We start from the raw sequence: 19,136 nt of genomic DNA on the forward strand, positions 1-19,136 counted from the left end.
GCCATCTAGGGAAACCTACCAAACCCATACATTTCTGGAAACTAGACATGCGGGGGCTTCCAGGGAGGTATAGCTTGCGTGGATCCCCCAACGTTTCCTTACCCAGAATCCCCTGCAATCCTCAATTTTAGCTGAAAAAATCACTTTTATCATACTTTTTTGTGTGGGAAAGTTGTGGCATCACCGGGCTCACTCAAATTTCCCACCTCCCAGCGTTCCCCTCGGTCTCCCGGTAAAAATGGTGCCTCACTTGTGTGGGAGGCCCAAGTGCCCGCGACAGGCAAGGGCCCAAAACGTAGTGATGCGACATCAACATTGCCTATCTCAAAACCACCTGGTTTTGCAAGGGGGGTCTCTTGGGTTTTTGGCCCGGTGCACGGCGGCCATCTAGGGAAACCTACCAAACCCATACATTTCTGAAAACTAGACACCCGGGGGCTTCCAGGGAGGTATGGCTTGCGTGGATCCCCCAAAGTTTCCTTACCCAGAATCCCCTGCAAACCTCAATTTTAGCTGAAAAAATCACTTTTTTCACACTTTTTTGTGTGGGAAAGTTGTGGCATCACCGGGCTCACTCAAATTTCCCACCTCCCAGCGTTCCCCTGGGTATCCCGGTAAAAATGGTGCCTCACTTGTGTGGGAGGCCCAAGTGCCCGTGACAGGCAATGGCCCAAAACGTAGTAATACGACATCAACATTGCCTATCTCAAAACCACCTGGTTTTGCAAGGGGGGTCTCTTGGGTTTTTGGCCCGGTGCACGGCGGCCATCTAGGGAAACCTACCAAACCCATACATTTCTGAAAACTAGACACCGGGGGGCTTCCAGGGAGGTATGGCTTGCGTGGATCCCCCAACGTTTCCTTACCCAGAATCCCCTGCAAACCTCAATTTTAGCTGACAAAATCACTTTTTTCAATATTTTTTGTGTGGGAAAGTTGGGGCATCACCGGGCTCACTCAAATTTCCCACCGCCAAGCGTTCCCCTGGGTCTCCCGGTAAAAATAGTGCCTCACTTGTGTGGAAGGCCCAAGTGCCCGCGACAGGCAAGGGCCCAAAACGTAGTGATGCGACATCAACATTGCCTATCTCAAAACCACCTGGTTTTTCAAGGGGGGTCTCTTGGGTTTTTGGCCCGGTGCACGGCAGCCATCTAGGGAAACCTACCAAACCCATACATTTCTGAAAACTAGACACCCGGGGTCTTCCAGGGAGGTATGGCTTGCGTGGATCCCCCAACGTCTCCTTACCCAGAATCCCCTGCAAACCTCAATTTTTGTTAAAAAAATCACTTTTTTCACACTTTTTTGTGTGGGAAAGTTGTGGCATCACTGGGCTCACGCAAATTTCCCACCTCCCAGCGTTCCCCTGGGTCTCCCGGTAAAAATGGTGCCTCACTTGTGTGGGAGGCCCAAGTGCCCGCGACAGGCAAGGGCCCAAAACGTAGTGATGCGACATCAACATTGCCTATCTCAAAACCACCTGGTTTTGCAAGGGGGGTCTCTTGGGTTTTTGGCCCGGTGCACGTCGGCCATCTAGGGAAACCTACCAAACCCATACATTTCTGAACACTAGACACCCGGGGGCTTCCAGGGAGGTATGGCTTGCGTGGATCCCCCAACGTTTCCTTACCCAGAATCCCCTGCAAACCTCAATTTTAGCTGAAAAAATCACTTTTTCACACTTTTTTGTGTGGGAAAGATGTGGCATCACCGGGCTTACTCAAATTTCCCACCTCCCAGCGTTCCCCTGGGTCTCCCGGTAAAAATAGTGCCTCACTTGTGTGGGAGGCCCAAGTGCCCGCGACAGGCAAGGGCCCAAAACGTAGTGATGCGACATCAACATTGCCTATCTCAAAACCACCTGGTTTTGCAAGGGGGGTCTCTTGGGTTTTTGGCCCGGTGCACGGCGGCCATCTAGGGAAACCTACCAAACCCATACATTTCTGAAAACTAGACACCGGGGGGCTTCCAGCGAGGTATGGCTTGCGTGGATCCCCCAACGTTTCCTTACCCAGAATCCCCTGCAACCCTCAATTTTAGCTGACAAAATCACTTTTTTCACTATTGTTTTGTGGGAAAGTTGTGGCATCACCGAGCTCACTCAAATTTCCCACCTCCCAGCGTTCCCCTGGGTCTCCCGGTAAAAATGGTGCCTCACTTGTGTGGGAGGCCCAAGTGCCCGCGACAGGCAAGGGCCCAAAACGTAGTGATGCGACATCAACATTGCCTATCTCAAAACCACCTGGTTTTGCAAGGGGGGTCTCTTGGGTTTTTGGCCCGGTGCACGGCGGCCATCTAGGGAAACCTACCAAACCCATACATTTCTGAAAACTAGACACCCGGGGTCTTCCAGGGAGGTATGGCTTGCGTGGATCCCCCAACGTTTCCTTACCCAGAATCCCCTGCAAACCTCAATTTTAGCTGAAAATATCACCTTTTTCACTCTTTTTTGTGTGGGAAAGTTGTGGCATCACCGGGCTCACTCAAATTTCCCACCTCCCAGCGTTCCCCTATGTCTCCCGGTAAAAATGGTGCCTCACTTGTGTGGGAGGCCCAAGTGCCCGTGACAGGCAAGGGCCCAAAACGTAGTTATGCGACATCAACATTGCCTATCTCAAAACCACCTGGTTTTGCAAGGGGGGTCTCTTGGGTTTTTGGCCCGGTGCACGGCGGCCATCTAGGGAAACCTACAAAACCCATACATTTCTGAAAACTAGACACCCGGGGGCTTCCAGGGAGGTATGGCTTGTGTGGATCCCCCAACGTTTCCTTACCCAGAATCCCCTGCAAACATCAATTTTAGCTGAACAAATCACTTTTTTCACACTTTTTTGTGTGGGAAAGTTGTGGCATCACCGGGCTCACTCAAATTTCCCACCTCCCAGCGTTTCCCTGGGTCTCCCGGTAAAAATGGTGCCTCACTTGTGTGGGAGGCCCAAGTGCCCGCGACAGGCAAGGGCCCAAAACGCAGTGATGCGACATCAACATTGCCTATCTCAAAACCACCTGGTTTTGAAAGGGGGGTCACTTGGGTTTTTGGCCCGGTGCACGGCGGCCATCTAGGGAAACCTACCAAACCCATACATTTCTGAAAACTAGACACTGGGGGGCTTCCAGCGAGGTATGGCTTGCGTGGATCCCCCAACGTTTCCTTACCCAGAATCCCCAGCAAACCTCAATTTTAGCTGACAAAATCACTTTTTTCACTATTTTTTTGTGGGAAAGTTGTGGCATCACCGAGCTCACTCAAATTTCCCACCTCCCAGCGTTCCCCTGGGTCTCCCGGTAAAAATGGTGCCTCACTTGTGTGGGAGGCCCAAGTGCCCGCGACAGGCAAGGGCCCAAAACGTAGTGATGCGACATCAACATTGCCTATCTCAAAACCACCTGGTTTTGCAAGGGGGGTCTCTTGGGTTTTTGGCCCGGTGCACGGCGGCCATCTAGGGAAACCTACCAAACCCATACATTTCTGAAAACTAGACACCCGGGGGCTTCTAGGGAGGTATGGTTTGTTTGGATCCCCCAACGTTTCCTTACCCAGAATCCCCTGCAAACCTCAATTTTAGCTGAAAAAATCACTTTTTTCACACTTTTTTGTGTGGGAAAGTTGTGGCATCACCGGGCTCACTCAAATTTCCCACCTCCCAGCGTTCCCCTGGGTCTCCCAGTAAAAATGGTGCCTCACTTGTGTGGGAGGCCCAAGTGCCCGCGACAGGTAAGGGCCCAAAACGTAGTGATGCGACATCAACATTGCCTATCTCAAAACCACCTGGTTTTGCAAGGGGGGTCTCTTGGGTTTTTGGCCCGGTGCACGGCGGCCATCTAGGGAAACCTACCAAACCGATACATTTCTGAAAACTAGACACCCGGGGGCTTCCAGGGAGGTATGGCTTGCATGGATCCCCCAACGTTTCCTTACCCAGAATTCCCTGCAAACCTCAATTTTAGCTGAAAAAATCACATTTTTCACAATTTTGTGTGGGATAGTTGTGGCATCACCGGGCTCACTCAAATTTCCCACCTCCCAGCGTTCCCCTGGGTCTCCCGGTAAAAATGGTACCTCACTTGTGTGGGAGGCCCAAGTGCCCGTGAAAGGCAAGGGCCAAAAACGTAGTGATGCGACATCAACATTGCCTGTCTCAAAACCACCTGGTTTTGCAAGGGGGGTCTCTTGGGTTTTTGGCCCGGTGCACGGCGGCCATCTAGGGAAACCTACCAAACCCATACATTTCTGAAAGCTAGACACCCGGGGGCTTCCAGGGAGGTATGGCTTGCGTGGATACCCTACGTTTCCTTACCCAGAATCCCCTGCAAACCTCAATTTTAGCTGACAAAATCACTTTTTTCACTATTTTTTGTGTGGGAAAGTTGTGGCATCACCGGGCTCACTCAAATTTCCCACCTCCCAGCGTTCCCCTGGGTCTCCCGGTAAAAATGGTGCCTCACTTGTGTGGGAGGCCCAAGTGCCCGCGACAGGCAAGGGCCCAAAACGTAGTGATGCGACATCAACATTGCCTATCCCAAAACCACCTGGTTTTGCAAGGGGGGTCTCTTGGGTTTTTGGCCCGGTGCACGGCGGCCATCTAGGGAAACCTACTAAACCCATACATTTCTGAAAACTAGACAAATGGGGGCTTCCAGGGAGGTATGGCTTGCGTGGATCCCCCAACATTTCCTTACCCAGAACCCCTGCAAACATCAATTTTAGCTGAAAAAATCACTTTTTTCACACTTTTTTGTGTGGGAAAGTTGTGGCATCACCGGGCTCACTCAAATTTCCCACCTCCCAGCGTTCCCCTGGGTCTCCCGGTAAAAATGGTGCCTCACTTGTGTGGGAGGCCCAAGTGCCCGCGACAGGCAAGGGCCCAAAACGTAGTGATGCGACATCAACATTGCCTATCTCAAAACCACCTGGTTTTGCAAGGGGGGTCTCTTGGGTTTTTGGCCCGGTGCACGGCGGCCATCTAGGGAAACCTACCAAACCCATACATTTCTGAAAACTAGACACCGGGGGGCTTCCAGGGAGGTATGGCTTGCGTGGATCCCCCAACGTTTCCTTACCCAGAATCCCCTGCAAACCTCAATTTTAGCTGACAAAATCACTTTTTTCACTATTTTTTGTGTGGGAAAGTTGTGGCATCACCGGGCTCACTCAAATTTCCCACCTCCCAGCGTTCCCCTGGGTCTCCCGGTAAAAATGGTGCCTCAATTGTGTGGGAGGCCCAAGTGCCCGCGACAGGCAAGGGCCCAAAACGTGGTGATGCGACATCAACATTGCCTATCTCAAAACCACCTGGTTTTGCAAGGGGGGTCTCTTGAGTTTTTGGCCCGGTGCACGGCGGCCATCTAGGGAAACCTACCAAACCCATACATTTCTGAAAACTAGACACCCGGGGGCTTCCAGGGAGGTATGGCTTGCATGGATCCCCCAACGTTTCCTTACCCAGAATCCCCTGCAAACCTCAATTTTAGCTGAAGAAATCACTTTTTTCACACTTTTTTGTGTGGGAAAGATGTGGCATCACCGGGCTTACTCAAATTTCCCACCTCCCAGCGTTCCCCTGGGTCTCCCGGTAAAAATGGTGCCTCACTTGTGTGGGAGGCCCAAGTGCCCGCGACAGGCAAGGGCCCAAAACGTAGTGATGCGACATCAACATTGCCTATCTCAAAACCACCTGGTTTTGCAAGGGGGGTCTCTTGGGTTTTTGGCCCGGTGCACGGCGGCCATCTAGGGAAACCTACCAAACCCATACATTTCTGAAAACTAGACACCGGGGGGCTTCCAGGGAGGTATGGCTTGCGTGGATCCCCCAACGTTTCCTTACCCAGAATCCCCTGCAAACCTCAATTTTTGATGAAAAAATCACTTTTTTCACACTTTTTTGTGTGGGAAAGTTGTGGCATCACCGGGCTCACTCAAATTTCCCACCTCCCAGCGTTCCGCCTAGGTCTCCCGGTAAAATTGGTGCCTCACTTGTGTGAGAGGCCCAAGTGCCCGCGACAGGCAAGGGCCCAAAACGCAGTGATGCGACATCAACATTGCCTATCTCAAAACCACCTGGTTTTGAAAGTGGGGTCACTTGGGTTTTTGGCCCGGTGCACGGCGGCCATCTAGGGAAACCTACCAAACCCATACATTTCTGAAAACTAGACACTGGGGGGCTTCCAGCGAGGTATGGCTTGCGTGGATCCCCCAACGTTTCCTTACCCAGAATCCCCTGCAAACCTCAATTTTAGCTGACAAAATCACTTTTTTCACTATTTTTTTGTGGGAAAGTTGTGGCACCACCGGGCTCACTCAAATTTCCCACCTCCCAGCGTTCCCCTGGGTCTCCCGGTAAAAATGGTGCCTCACTTGTGTGGGAGGCCCAAGTGCCCGCGACAGGCAAGGGCCCAAAACGTAGTGATGCGACGTCAACATTGCCTATCTCAAAACCACCTGGTTTTGCAAGGGGGGTCTCTTGGGTTTTTGGCCCGGTGCACGGCGGCCATCTAGGGAAACCTACCAAACCCATACATTTCTGAAAACTAGACACCCGGGGGCTTCCAGGGAGGTATGGCTTGTGTGGATCCCCCAACGTTTCCTTACCCAGAATCCCCTGCAAACCTCAATTTTAGCTGAAAAAATCACTTTTTTCACACTTTTTTGTGTGGGAAAGTTGTGGCATCACCGGGCTCACTCAAATTTCCCACCTCCCAGCATTCCCCTGGGTCTCCCAGTAAAAATGGTGCCTCACTTGTGTGGGAGGCCCAAGTGCCCGCGACAGGCAAGGGCCCAAAACGTAGTGATGCGACATCAACATTGCCTATCTCAAAACCACCTGGTTTTGCAAGGGGGGTCTCTTGGGTTTTTGGCCCGGTGCACGGCGGCCATCTAGGGAAACCTACCAAACCCATACATTTCTGAAAACTAGACACCGGGGGGCTTCCAGCGAGGTATGGCTTGCGTGGATCCCCCAACGTTTCCTTACCCAGAATCCCCTGCAACCCTCAATTTTAGCTGACAAAATCACTTTTTTCACTATTGTTTTGTGGGAAAGTTGTGGCATCACCGAGCTCACTCAAATTTCCCACCTCCCAGCGTTCCCCTGGGTCTCCCGGTAAAAATGGTGCCTCACTTGTGTGGGAGGCCCAAGTGCCCGCGACAGGCAAGGGCCCAAAACGTAGTGATGCGACATCAACATTGCCTATCTCAAAACCACCTGGTTTTGCAAGGGGGGTCTCTTGGGTTTTTGGCCCGGTGCACGGCGGCCATCTAGGGAAACCTACCAAACCCATACATTTCTGAAAACTAGACACCCGGGGTCTTCCAGGGAGGTATGGCTTGCGTGGATCCCCCAACGTTTCCTTACCCAGAATCCCCTGCAAACCTCAATTTTAGCTGAAAAAATCACTTTTTGCACTCTTTTTTGTGTGGGAAAGTTGTGGCATCACCGGGCTCACTCAAATTTCCCACCTCCCAGCGTTCCCCTAGGTCTCCCGGTAAAAATGGTGCCTCACTTGTGTGGGAGGCCCAAGTGCCCGCGACAGGCAAGGGCCCAAAACGTAGTTATGCGACATCAACATTGCCTATCTCAAAACCACCTGGTTTTGCAAGGGGGGTCTCTTGGGTTTTTGGCCCGGTGCACGGCGGCCATCTAGGGAAACCTACAAAACCCATACATTTCTGAAAACTAGACACCCGGGGGCTTCCAGGGAGGTATGGCTTGTGTGGATCCCCCAACGTTTCCTTACCCAGAATCCCCTACAAACATCAATTTTAGCTGAAAAAATCACTTTTTTCACACTTTTTTGTGTGGGAAAGTTGTGGCATCACCGGGCTCACTCAAATTTCCCACCTCCCAGCATTCCCCTGGGTCTCCCGGTAAAAATGGTGCCTCACTTGTGTGGGAGGCCCAAGTGCCCGCGACAGGCAAGGGCCCAAAACGCAGTGATGCGACATCAACATTGCCTATCTCAAAACCACCTGGTTTTGAAAGGGGGGTCACTTGGGTTTTTGGCCCAGTGCACGGCGGCCATCTAGGGAAACCTACCAAACCCATACATTTCTGAAAACTAGACACTGGGGGGCTTCCAGCGAGGTATGGCTTGCGTGGATCCCCCAACGTTTCCTTACCCAGAATCCCCTGCAAACCTCAATTTTAGCTGACAAAATCACTTTTTTCACTATTTTTTTGTGGGAAAGTTGTGGCATCACCGAGCTCACTCAAATTTCCCACCTCCCAGTGTTCCCCTGGGTCTCCCGGTAAAAATGGTGCCTCACTTGTGTGGGAGGCCCAAGTGCCCTCGACAGGCAAGGGCCCAAAACGTAGTGATGCGACATCAACATTGCCTATCTCAAAACCACCTGGTTTTGCAAGGGGGGTCTCTTGGGTTTTTGGCCCGGTGCACGGCGGCCATCTAGGGAAACCTACCAAACCCATACATTTCTGAAAACTAGACACCCGGGGTTTTCCAGGGAGGTATGGCTTGCGTGGATCCCCCAACGTTTCCTCTCCCAGAATCCCCTGCAAACCTCAATTTTAGCTGAAAAAATAACTTTTTTCACTCTTTTTTGTGTGGGAAAGTTGTGGCATCACCGGGCTCACTCAAATTTCCCACCTCCCAGCGTTCCCCTGGGTCTCCCGGTAAAAATGGCGCCTCACTTGTGTGGGAGGCCCAAGTGCCCGCGACAGGCAAGGGCCCAAAACGTAGTGATGCGACGTCAACATTGCCTATCTCAAAACCACCTGGTTTTGCAAGGGGGGTCTCTTGGGTTTTTGGCCCGGTGCACGGCGGCCATCTAGGGAAACCTACCAAACCCATACATTTCTGAAAACTAGACACCCGGGGGCTTCTAGGGAGGTATGGTTTGTTTGGATCCCCCAACGTTTCCTTACCCAGAATCCCCTGCAAACCTCAATTTTAGCTGAAAAAATCACTTTTTTCACACTTTTTTGTGTGGGAAAGTTGTGGCATCACCGGGCTCACTCAAATTTCCCACCTCCCAGCGTTCCCCTGGGTCTCCCAGTAAAAATGGTGCCTCACTTGTGTGGGAGGCCCAAGTGCCCGCGACAGGCAAGGGCCCAAAACGTAGTGATGCGACATCAACATTGCCTATCTCAAAACCACCTGGTTTTGCAAGGGGGGTCTCTTGGGTTTTTGGCCCGGTGCACGGCGGCCATCTAGGGAAACCTACCAAACCGATACATTTCTGAAAACTAGACACCCAGGGGCTTCCAGGGAGGTATGGCTTGCATGGATCCCCCAACGTTTCCTTACCCAGAATCCCCTGCAAACCTCAATTTTAGCTGAAAAAATCACATTTTTCACAATTTTGTGTGGGAAAGTTGTGGCATCACCGGGCTCACTCAAATTTCCCACCTCCCAGCGTTCCCCTGGGTCTCCCGGTAAAAATGGTACCTCACTTGTGTGGGAGGCCCAAGTGCCCGTGAAAGGCAAGGGCCGAAAACGTAGTGATGCGACATCAACATTGCCTGTCTCAAAACCACCTGGTTTTGCAAGGGGGGTCTCTTGGGTTTTTGGCCCGGTGCACGGCGGCCATCTAGGGAAACCTACCAAACCCATACATTTCTGAAAGCTAGACACCCGGGGGCTTCCAGGGAGGTATGGCTTGCGTGGATACCCTACGTTTCCTTACCCAGAATCCCCTGCAAACCTCAATTTTAGCTGACAAAATCACTTTTTTCACTATTTTTTGTGTGGGAAAGTTGTGGCATCACCGGGCTCACTCAAATTTCCCACCTCCCAGCGTTCCCCTGGGTCTCCCGGTAAAAATGGTGCCTCACTTGTGTGGGAGGCCCAAGTGCCCGCGACAGGCAAGGGCCCAAAACGTAGTGATGCGACATCAACATTGCCTATCCCAAAACCACCTGGTTTTGCAAGGGGGGTCACTTGGGTTTTTGGCCCGGTGCACGGCGGCCATCTAGGGAAACCTACTAAACCCATACATTTCTGAAAACTAGACAAACGGGGGCTTCCAGGGAGGTATGGCTTGCGTGGATCCCCCAACGTTTCCTTACCCAGAATCCCCTGCAAACCTCAATTTTAGCTGACAAAATCACTTTTTTCACTATTTTTTGTGTGGGAAAGTTGTGGCATCACCGGGCTCACTCAAATTTCCCACCTCCCAGCGTTCCCCTGGGTCTCCCGGTAAAAATGGTGCCTCAATTGTGTGGGAGGCCCAAGTGCCCGCGACAGGCAAGGGCCCAAAACGTGGTGATGCGACATCAACATTGCCTATCTCAAAACCACCTGGTTTTGCAAGGGGGTCTCTTGGGTTTTTGGCCCGGTGCACGGCGGCCATCTAGGGAAAACTACCAAACCCATACATTTCTGAAAACTAGACACCGGGGGGCTTCCAGGGAGGTATGGCTTGCGTGGATCCCCCAACGTTTCCTTACCCAGAATCCCCTGCAAACCTCAATTTTAACTGAAAAAATCACTTTTTTCACTATTTTTTGTGTGGGAAAGTTGTGGCATCACCGGGCTCACTCAAATTTCCCACCTCCCAGCGTTCCCCTGGGTCTCCCGGTAAAAATGGCGCCTCACTTGTGTGGGAGGCCCAAGTGCCCGCGACAGGCAAGGGCCCAAAACGTAGTGATGCGACGTCAACATTGCCTATCTCAAAACCACCTGGTTTTGCAAGGGGGGTCTCTTGGGTTTTTGGCCCGGTGCACGGCGGCCATCTAGGGAAACCTACCAAACCCATACATTTCTGAAAACTAGACACCCGGGGGCTTCTAGGGAGGTATGGTTTGTTTGGATCCCCCAACGTTTCCTTACCCAGAATCCCCTGCAAACCTCAATTTTAGCTGAAAAAATCACTTTTTTCACACTTTTTTGTGTGGGAAAGTTGTGGCATCACCGGGCTCACTCAAATTTCCCACCTCCCAGCGTTCCCCTGGGTCTCCCAGTAAAAATGGTGCCTCACTTGTGTGGGAGGCCCAAGTGCCCGCGACAGGCAAGGGCCCAAAACGTAGTGATGCGACATCAACATTGCCTATCTCAAAAGCACCTGGTTTTGCAAGGGGGGTCTCTTGGGTTTTTGGCCCGGTGCACGGAAGCCATCTAGGGAAACCTACCAAACCCATACATTTCTGAAAACTAGACACCCGGGGTCTTCCAGGGAGGTATGGCTTGCGTGGATCCCCCAACGTTTCCTTACCCAGAATCCCCTGCAAACCTCAATTTTTGATGAAAAAATCACTTTTTTCACACTTTTTTGTGTGGGAAAGTTGTGGCATCACCGGGCTCACTCAAATTTCCCACCTCCCAGCGTTCCCCTAGGTCTCCCGGTAAAATTGGTGCCTCACTTGTGTGAGAGGCCCAAGTGCCCGCGACAGGCAAGGGCCCAAAACGCAGTGATGCGACATCAACATTGCCTATCTCAAAACCACCTGGTTTTGAAAGTGGGGTCACTTGGGTTTTTGGCCCGGTGCACTGCGGCCATCTAGGGAAACCTACCAAACCCATACATTTCTGAAAACTAGACACTGGGGGGCTTCCAGCGAGGTATGGCTTGCGTGGATCCCCCAACGTTTCCTTACCCAGAATCCCCTGCAAACCTCAATTTTAGCTGACAAAATCACTTTTTTCACTATTGTTTTGTGGGAAAGTTGTGGCACCACCGGGCTCACTCAAATTTCCCACCTCCCAGCGTTCCCCTGGGTCTCCCGGTAAAAATGGTGCCTCACTTGTGTGGGAGGCCCAAGTGCCCGCGACAGGCAAGGGCCCAAAACGTAGTGATGCGACGTCAACATTGCCTATCTCAAAACCACCTGGTTTTGCAAGGGGGGTCTCTTGGGTTTTTGGCCCGGTGCACGGCGGCCATCTAGGGAAATGTTAGAATCCGGGGTCTCTGGTTGGCGCAGGTATGCACTTGCGACAAGCAGGGACCCTTTTCATCTAAGTCAGGGCAAAGGATCACCTCTTTAAAAATAACCCCTGCTCACCCTCTAGGTAACGTGGCGCGAGCAGTCAGGCTAAATTTCCAGAGGGCATATAGGTTAAGCGTTCAAGTTGTCCCACACAATAATCACCACCCCACCACACAAAGACACAAGGCTGTATTTATGTCCAAAATATAATTCTTTATATAAAAGGTTTTCTTTCAGGCAGGTTGCATAAATACAGTTCTCTTGGTAAAATAATCCAGTTACTCTCAAAATGCTTTACGGGCAGTCCACAGTTGTAAAAATGGCACAGTTCTCTTTAAAATAGGTTTCTTAGGTCTTCTGGGCACTTCGTAGCGCCTTTGGGGTGCCTTTGGCAAGGTTTTTACAGTGCCTTGCCGTTTCCCACGCTTCTCGCGTGAGCCGGAGTACGCTTGCCGAGTCTCACTCTTCTCGAGTGAGCACCGGTAATGCTTTTCAATGCAGTACGGTTAAAACGTAGGTACGGTTCGAACCTTGCTGTTCCCAGGGTAAGTACGGGTCGAACCAAGGCTGTTACGGCTCGAACTCAGCCAAAAGGAGCACTTTTCAAAGCGCCATTATTTCAGCTGGCAGTACGGTGCGAACCAGGCACAAGTATTTACAAGGCGGGTACGAACCAAGGCACTTCACAGGCAGTACGGTGCGAACCAGGCACAAGTATTTACAAGGCGGGTACGAACCAAGGCACTTCACAGGCAGTACGGTGCGAACCAGGCACCCGTAGTTACAGGGCAGGTACGGTTCGTACAAAGGCAAGTACGGGCCGTACTTTTCACGCGCTGGCACAATACCTTGCAGATTTCACGGGGAAGGTTCGTGGCGGCCTCGCGGTCCAGTCCAGGGGTGTCCCACGTCGCGCTGGTGTCCCCAGTGTCCAGGGGACGGCGGAGCTTCGTGGGGCGCTCGGGCAGGATGCAGGTTGCCACGAAGGGGGTCAGAAGCAGGAGGGCAGCCTCGGGGTGAGATCACAGCGCCGCGCGCTGTTAGCTTCGGCCGGAGACGCGAACCAGGGCACTTTAGTCCTTTGCAGAAGCCTCTACAACCCGGCAGGGGTCACAGGGACTCGGCGCTCAGGCGCGGAGATCTCCACCTTACTTTGCGAGCTACGGCTCGAGGGGGCAACTGTTCACGGTGCTCGGGCTGTCAGGCCTTTACGTTGTTTGCAGCCACGCCAGCAGCAGAAGTCGCGTTGCTCAGCGAGATCAGGGGATGCACAGGTTCTCCGGGGTCAGCTTGCTGAATCACTTCAAGGCACTTCTCCTCTTCTTTCAGGATGGTAGCGCCCACTGTTCCTGGGGCGCAGGTCAGGGGGCAAGTTCACACGCAAGCCCTTGGAGATTGTTTTAAAGGCACAAGTTGAATCAAAGTCCTTTTCTTCAGGCTTTCCCTCTCCTTCCAGCAGACAGGCACCCACTGCAGGCCAGTCTCTCAGGCAGAGAGACAGTATTCCTCCTTCAGCTTCTCCAGGTCCTTCTCCTTCAGGCAGAGTTTCTTCTTGGCGCAAACAGGATCTGATTTCTTAGGAGCCAGGCTCCTACTTTTATAGTGCGATTCTTTTGTTCTTTAGCGCCAGGGGGCCTGGGCCTGGCTCAGTCCAGTTCTGGAGCACTTTGTTATGGTGACTCTGCTCTTTCCTTTCAGCAGCAGGGCAGAGACATCAGCCGCTCCACAGGGGGCGGCGCCGGCTTTGTGCTGTCAGAGCACAGGTCTATTCAGAGTCAAGGGTGGACTCCTCCCACCCATCCTGGTGTAATCTCTCTACCCACCACCTGGCAGCCAGCCTGTCTCTGGGGATTCCCCAACCCTGCTCCTTACTGTTGCTAGGCAGAACACACACACACAGCAGAGGCGGACTGAAATGGCCAGGTCAGTAAATACTAACTTTCTAAAAGTAGTATTTACAAACGCAGGATATTAAAATAAACTTTACTAAAAGAAGTATTTTATTATTCTGAGTCCAGGCATACTAAACATGACTTTCTACCATGCTCTATGAGTCCACTGGGGTCACAGCGTGTAGTGACTCCAGCAGCCCATTCTGGCCTATGGAGAGCAGGTAGCCTTCAATAGTGAAAAACGAAAATGGCTGTAATTCACTATTAAGACATGCCACACACATCAGGGCATGTCCTACCTTATGCCTACAATGCACCCTGCCCTTGGGCCTACCAGAGGGGTGACTAATATGTAGTTAAGGGAAGGTTTAGGGACTGGCAAGTGGGTGCACTTGCGCAGTCAGCGCGACGGTACCAGACCGCACGCAGGTTCTGCAGTGGCAGATCCTAGACACATTTTACTAGGCCGCTTCTGTGGGTGGCACAACCAGTGCTGCAAGCCCACTAGCGGCATTTGTATTTACAAGCCCTGGCACTCCTGGTGCACTCTACTAGGGGCTGACAGTAAACCAAATGAACCAATCATGGACACCAATCAATGTATACATTTTACCATAGGGAGAGCATATGCACCTTAGCACTGGTCAGCAGTGGTAAGGTGCCCAGAGTCATAAATCAGCCAACACCAGGTCAGAAAAAATACAGGAGGAAGGCAAAAAGTTTAGGGATGACCCTTCAAAAAGGGCCAGGTCCAACACAACCCCCTTCCAGCCAAAACGCAGGGTAGACCAATCACCACCGTGATGGTCTTCCCTGCTTGGGGCGATAGAACAAGGACCTGGCCCGCAACTGCAGGGGCAGACTCCATTTCTACGCCAATCTGAACCTATCGGACTCCCTCTGTCCATACTCTCAGGGCCCACCAAGCCAATCCATGGGGAACCCTTCTCCTTGCCTGTGGACACCACCTGTGCAGCACCTAACCTTAACTGGCCCACAGGTGTGTCCCACCAGAGAGACAGCAAAATGCTACAGTGGCCACTGACAGTAGTCAGGGATGAGACCCAGGCCGTATGCCTCTCAGGGCTCTCAATCCTCTGTGGTGCCAGGGAGCAGGGGCCAGTAGCCCCAGGTGCTTGGCACCCTTTTTCCATTCTCCCCCTTGTCAGGTCAGGTATGACATCCTGGCACTGACCCACCAGCCCCAGGACTGTACCCAGCGGCTGGACCAAAGACTGGGGTGGCCTCTCCCACACCCGGTCCTCCTCCTTGGGGCTCTGTACCCTCCCACCTGGAGTGGCACCCCCTTCCAGAATTGCCACGGCACCTGTGGCAGGTGTCCTGCGCAATTCGCCCACCAGTTCAGGGGTTCTATCCTGCAACTGGGTGCCCAGGTCAGGGGGGACACCCTGAACCTGGCCCTTCAACCTAGGGTCTAAACCCTTCAGTTGAGCCGGGGTCAGAGGCGAGGACTCCCTCCCTCTGCACCCCCTTCCAGAGTACTGCCCACTCCCAACTGGCGTGGTACCCCCAGAAGCAACATGGGTCAGGACACTGATTACAGTAGTCCCACCCTCCAGGTCAGACAACACCTGAACCTGGCTTCCCAACCCTGGGTCCAACCCATGCGGTTGAACGCTCGCCTGGCGCACCAGGACTTCCCGGGGAGCACGCATGCCCCCCCTGAGGGTGACACATAACTCATGTGTCGTGTGACAGTCTGCCTGGCGCTGATCTCCAGACCCCTGTCCATCTGACAGTGCCTGAAGATCCCCCAGGACAGAAGTGGTGTCACCATGGTCACTCACGGGGGACGCAGCCCTTCTGGCTGGCCCCTGACCCACTGGTTCTTCCACTGGGGACTCTTTCCCCCTCTCACCCCTCAATCTGGACCTCTGCACCCTCCCAACTGGAGCGGTACTGCCAGACACCAGAACTGATGGAGGCCTGCTTACAGACACTCCCAGCTCACCAGACACTAGGGGATCCCCCTCAACGGGTGGCCCATCAGGACAGCCTAGGCTCCCCGCCTGGTGTTCCCTTAAAGAACCATCCAGGCTCTGAGACTGGGTTTCGGGCACCTGGGGGCACGCAGCCCCACACTCACTCCTTCTCCACTGAGACAGGACGTGAGCCCCTACACCCCTCCCACTACCATGGGACCTAGCGGGGCTACTCTGCACCACTTCCACCACTCTGGGTTGGAAGATACCTGAGCCACTCCCCACAGGGTCATTCCCCAATGCCTCTCCAGACCCTCTGGAATCCACCAAAAGGTCTACCTCCAATGTGAGCTCTCTGCGGTCAGAGAACTCGGTCTCCAACAGGTGTTGACATAGCTCTGGAAAACAGGGACTTAAAATATGCTCTCCCACAATTGGATCACACAGCCCCCTAGCAGGGTTAACCAAACTAGCCTTCACCTTACCATCCAGTGCCTCACACACGTACTCCACACCACTCTCCTGAGACTGGCAAGACAGTATCTGACTGTCTCTGTCACACAACCCACACTCTTCTGGGCGGTCTTCACACTCACCTACCAGGACTTCAATGTTGGGGGAACCCCTCTCCCTGCGCCTCTCATCTAGAGCCAGTAGAGTGTCCCTCCCGCCACTAGGACTATGAACCCCTGCGCCAGTTACCCTATTCCCTTCAGGGATACTGCGCACTACTGGAGCTACCTCATGCCCTTGAACCTCCTGGTGTGTGTTAACCCCCTCCTTCAAGCCAGGCGCCACATCTCTGGGTGTGCGTACTACTCTTTCAGCACTAGAGAATTCTATACTGCTGCCACCATCTGAGCTGGATTCCTCCTCCCACTCAGAAAAGCTCAATCTCTGAGCTACGCACCTTTCTTGCTGCTGGGCTGAGACACTCATGGCCTCAAGCCTCTCGAGCTCCATATCATATTTCTTCATTAGGAAGTCATGCTCCATCTGAATCTTTCTTTCTTCAAGAGCCATTTTCTTTTCTTCCAGAGCCAGCTTTCTGCTTTCTAGCTCCAATTGGATTTTTAATTCCAGCTTTGCCAATAACACTTCGTGATCCCTGGCGGCCTGTCTGTCTGCCAGCTCCTCTGGCAACAGGCCTCTGCCAAAACTGCGAACGCTTTCCGCTGGTTTCAATGGTGTAACTTCCTTAGTTGCACCCCTTGATTCAATCCAGGCTTTCAGCATCTTGTAGAGATCTGATCTGTTCTTGCATCCTGCATGTGGAACCTTGAGCTTCCTGCAGAAGTACTTGAGTTCAGTTCTCTTGTAGCTGTTCAGTTTTGACTCATCCCATTCAACCTCTCCAGCCTCAGAGGCTTCAGACGCGGTTTTCTCTATGCTGTTTGAGCCCGGCATGGCTTCAAACGCAAGGGATCTTCTTTACTTGGCAAGCGAAATTAAATCATAAAAAGTTCTGTGGCTTAAGCTACTGGACCGTCTACTGTGCAATGGTTAGTAATCACTGCGCAGACACCAAGAACGCAAATCCGTAAATCCGCACCGCTGCCACCAATGTTAGAATCCGGGGTCTCTGGTTGGCGCAGGTATGCACTTGCGACAAGCAGGGACCCTTTTCATCTAAGTCAGGGCAAAGGATCACCTCTTTAAAAATAACCCCTGCTCACCCTCTAGGTAACGTGGCGCGAGCAGTCAGGCTAAATTTCCAGAGGGCATATAGGTTAAGCGTTCAAGTTGTCCCACACAATAATCACCACCCCACCACACAAAGACACAAGGCTGTATTTATGTCCAAAATATAATTCTTTATATAAAAGGTTTTCTTTCAGGCAGGTTGCATAAATACAGTTCTCTTGGTAAAATAATCCAGTTACTCTCAAAATGCTTTACGGGCAGTCCACAGTTGTAAAAATGGCACAGTTCTCTTTAAAATAGGTTTCTTAGGTCTTCTGGGCACTTCGTAGCGCCTTTGGGGTGCCTTTGGCAAGGTTTTTACAGTGCCTTGCCGTTTCCCACGCTTCTCGCGTGAGCCGGAGTACGCTTGCCGAGTCTCACTCTTCTCGAGTGAGCACCGGTAATGCTTTTCAATGCAGTACGGTTAAAACGTAGGTACGGTTCGAACCTTGCTGTTCCCAGGGTAAGTACGGGTCGAACCAAGGCTGTTACGGCTCGAACTCAGCCAAAAGGAGCACTTTTCAAAGCGCCATTATTTCAGCTGGCAGTACGGTGCGAACCAGGCACAAGTATTTACAAGGCGGGTACGAACCAAGGCACTTCACAGGCAGTACGGTGCGAACCAGGCACAAGTATTTACAAGGCGGGTACGAACCAAGGCACTTCACAGGCAGTACGGTGCGAACCAGGCACCCGTAGTTACAGGGCAGGTACGGTTCGTACAAAGGCAAGTACGGGCCGTACTTTTCACGCGCTGGCACAATACCTTGCAGATTTCACGGGGAAGGTTCGTGGCGGCCTCGCGGTCCAGTCCAGGGGTGTCCCACGTCGCGCTGGTGTCCCCAGTGTCCAGGGGACGGCGGAGCTTCGTGGGGCGCTCGGGCAGGATGCAGGTTGCCACGAAGGGGGTCAGAAGCAGGAGGGCAGCCTCGGGGTGAGATCACAGCGCGGCGCGCTGTTAGCTTCGGCCGGAGACGCGAACCAGGGCACTTTAGTCCTTTGCAGAAGCCTCTACAACCCGGCAGGGGTCACAGGGACTCGGCGCTCAGGCGCGGAGATCTCCACCTTACTTTGCGAGCTACGGCTCGAGGGGGCAACTGTTCACGGTGCTCGGGCTGTCAGGCCTTTACGTTGTTTGCAGCCACGCCAGCAGCAGAAGTCGCGTTGCTCAGCGAGATCAGGGGATGCACAGGTTCTCCGGGGTCAGCTTGCTGAATCACTTCAAGGCACTTCTCCTCTTCTTTCAGGATGGTAGCGCCCACTGTTCCTGGGGCGCAGGTCAGGGGGCAAGTTCACACGCAAGCCCTTGGAGATTGTTTTAAAGGCACAAGTTGAATCAAAGTCCTTTTCTTCAGGCTTTCCCTCTCCTTCCAGCAGACAGGCACCCACTGCAGGCCAGTCTCTCAGGCAGAGAGACAGTATTCCTCCTTCAGCTTCTCCAGGTCCTTCTCCTTCAGGCAGAGTTTCTTCTTGGCGCAAACAGGATCTGATTTCTTAGGAGCCAGGCTCCTACTTTTATAGTGCGATTCTTTTGTTCTTTAGCGCCAGGGGGCCTGGGCCTGGCTCAGTCCAGTTCTGGAGCACTTTGTTATGGTGACTCTGCTCTTTCCTTTCAGCAGCAGGGCAGAGACATCAGCCGCTCCACAGGGGGCGGCGCCGGCTTTGTGCTGTCAGAGCACAGGTCTATTCAGAGTCAAGGGTGGACTCCTCCCACCCATCCTGGTGTAATCTCTCTACCC

This window comes from Triturus cristatus, chromosome 2_1 (genome assembly GCF_964204655.1).
Source record: "Triturus cristatus chromosome 2_1, aTriCri1.1, whole genome shotgun sequence".
NCBI classification, from domain to species: Eukaryota; Metazoa; Chordata; class Amphibia; order Caudata; family Salamandridae; genus Triturus; species Triturus cristatus.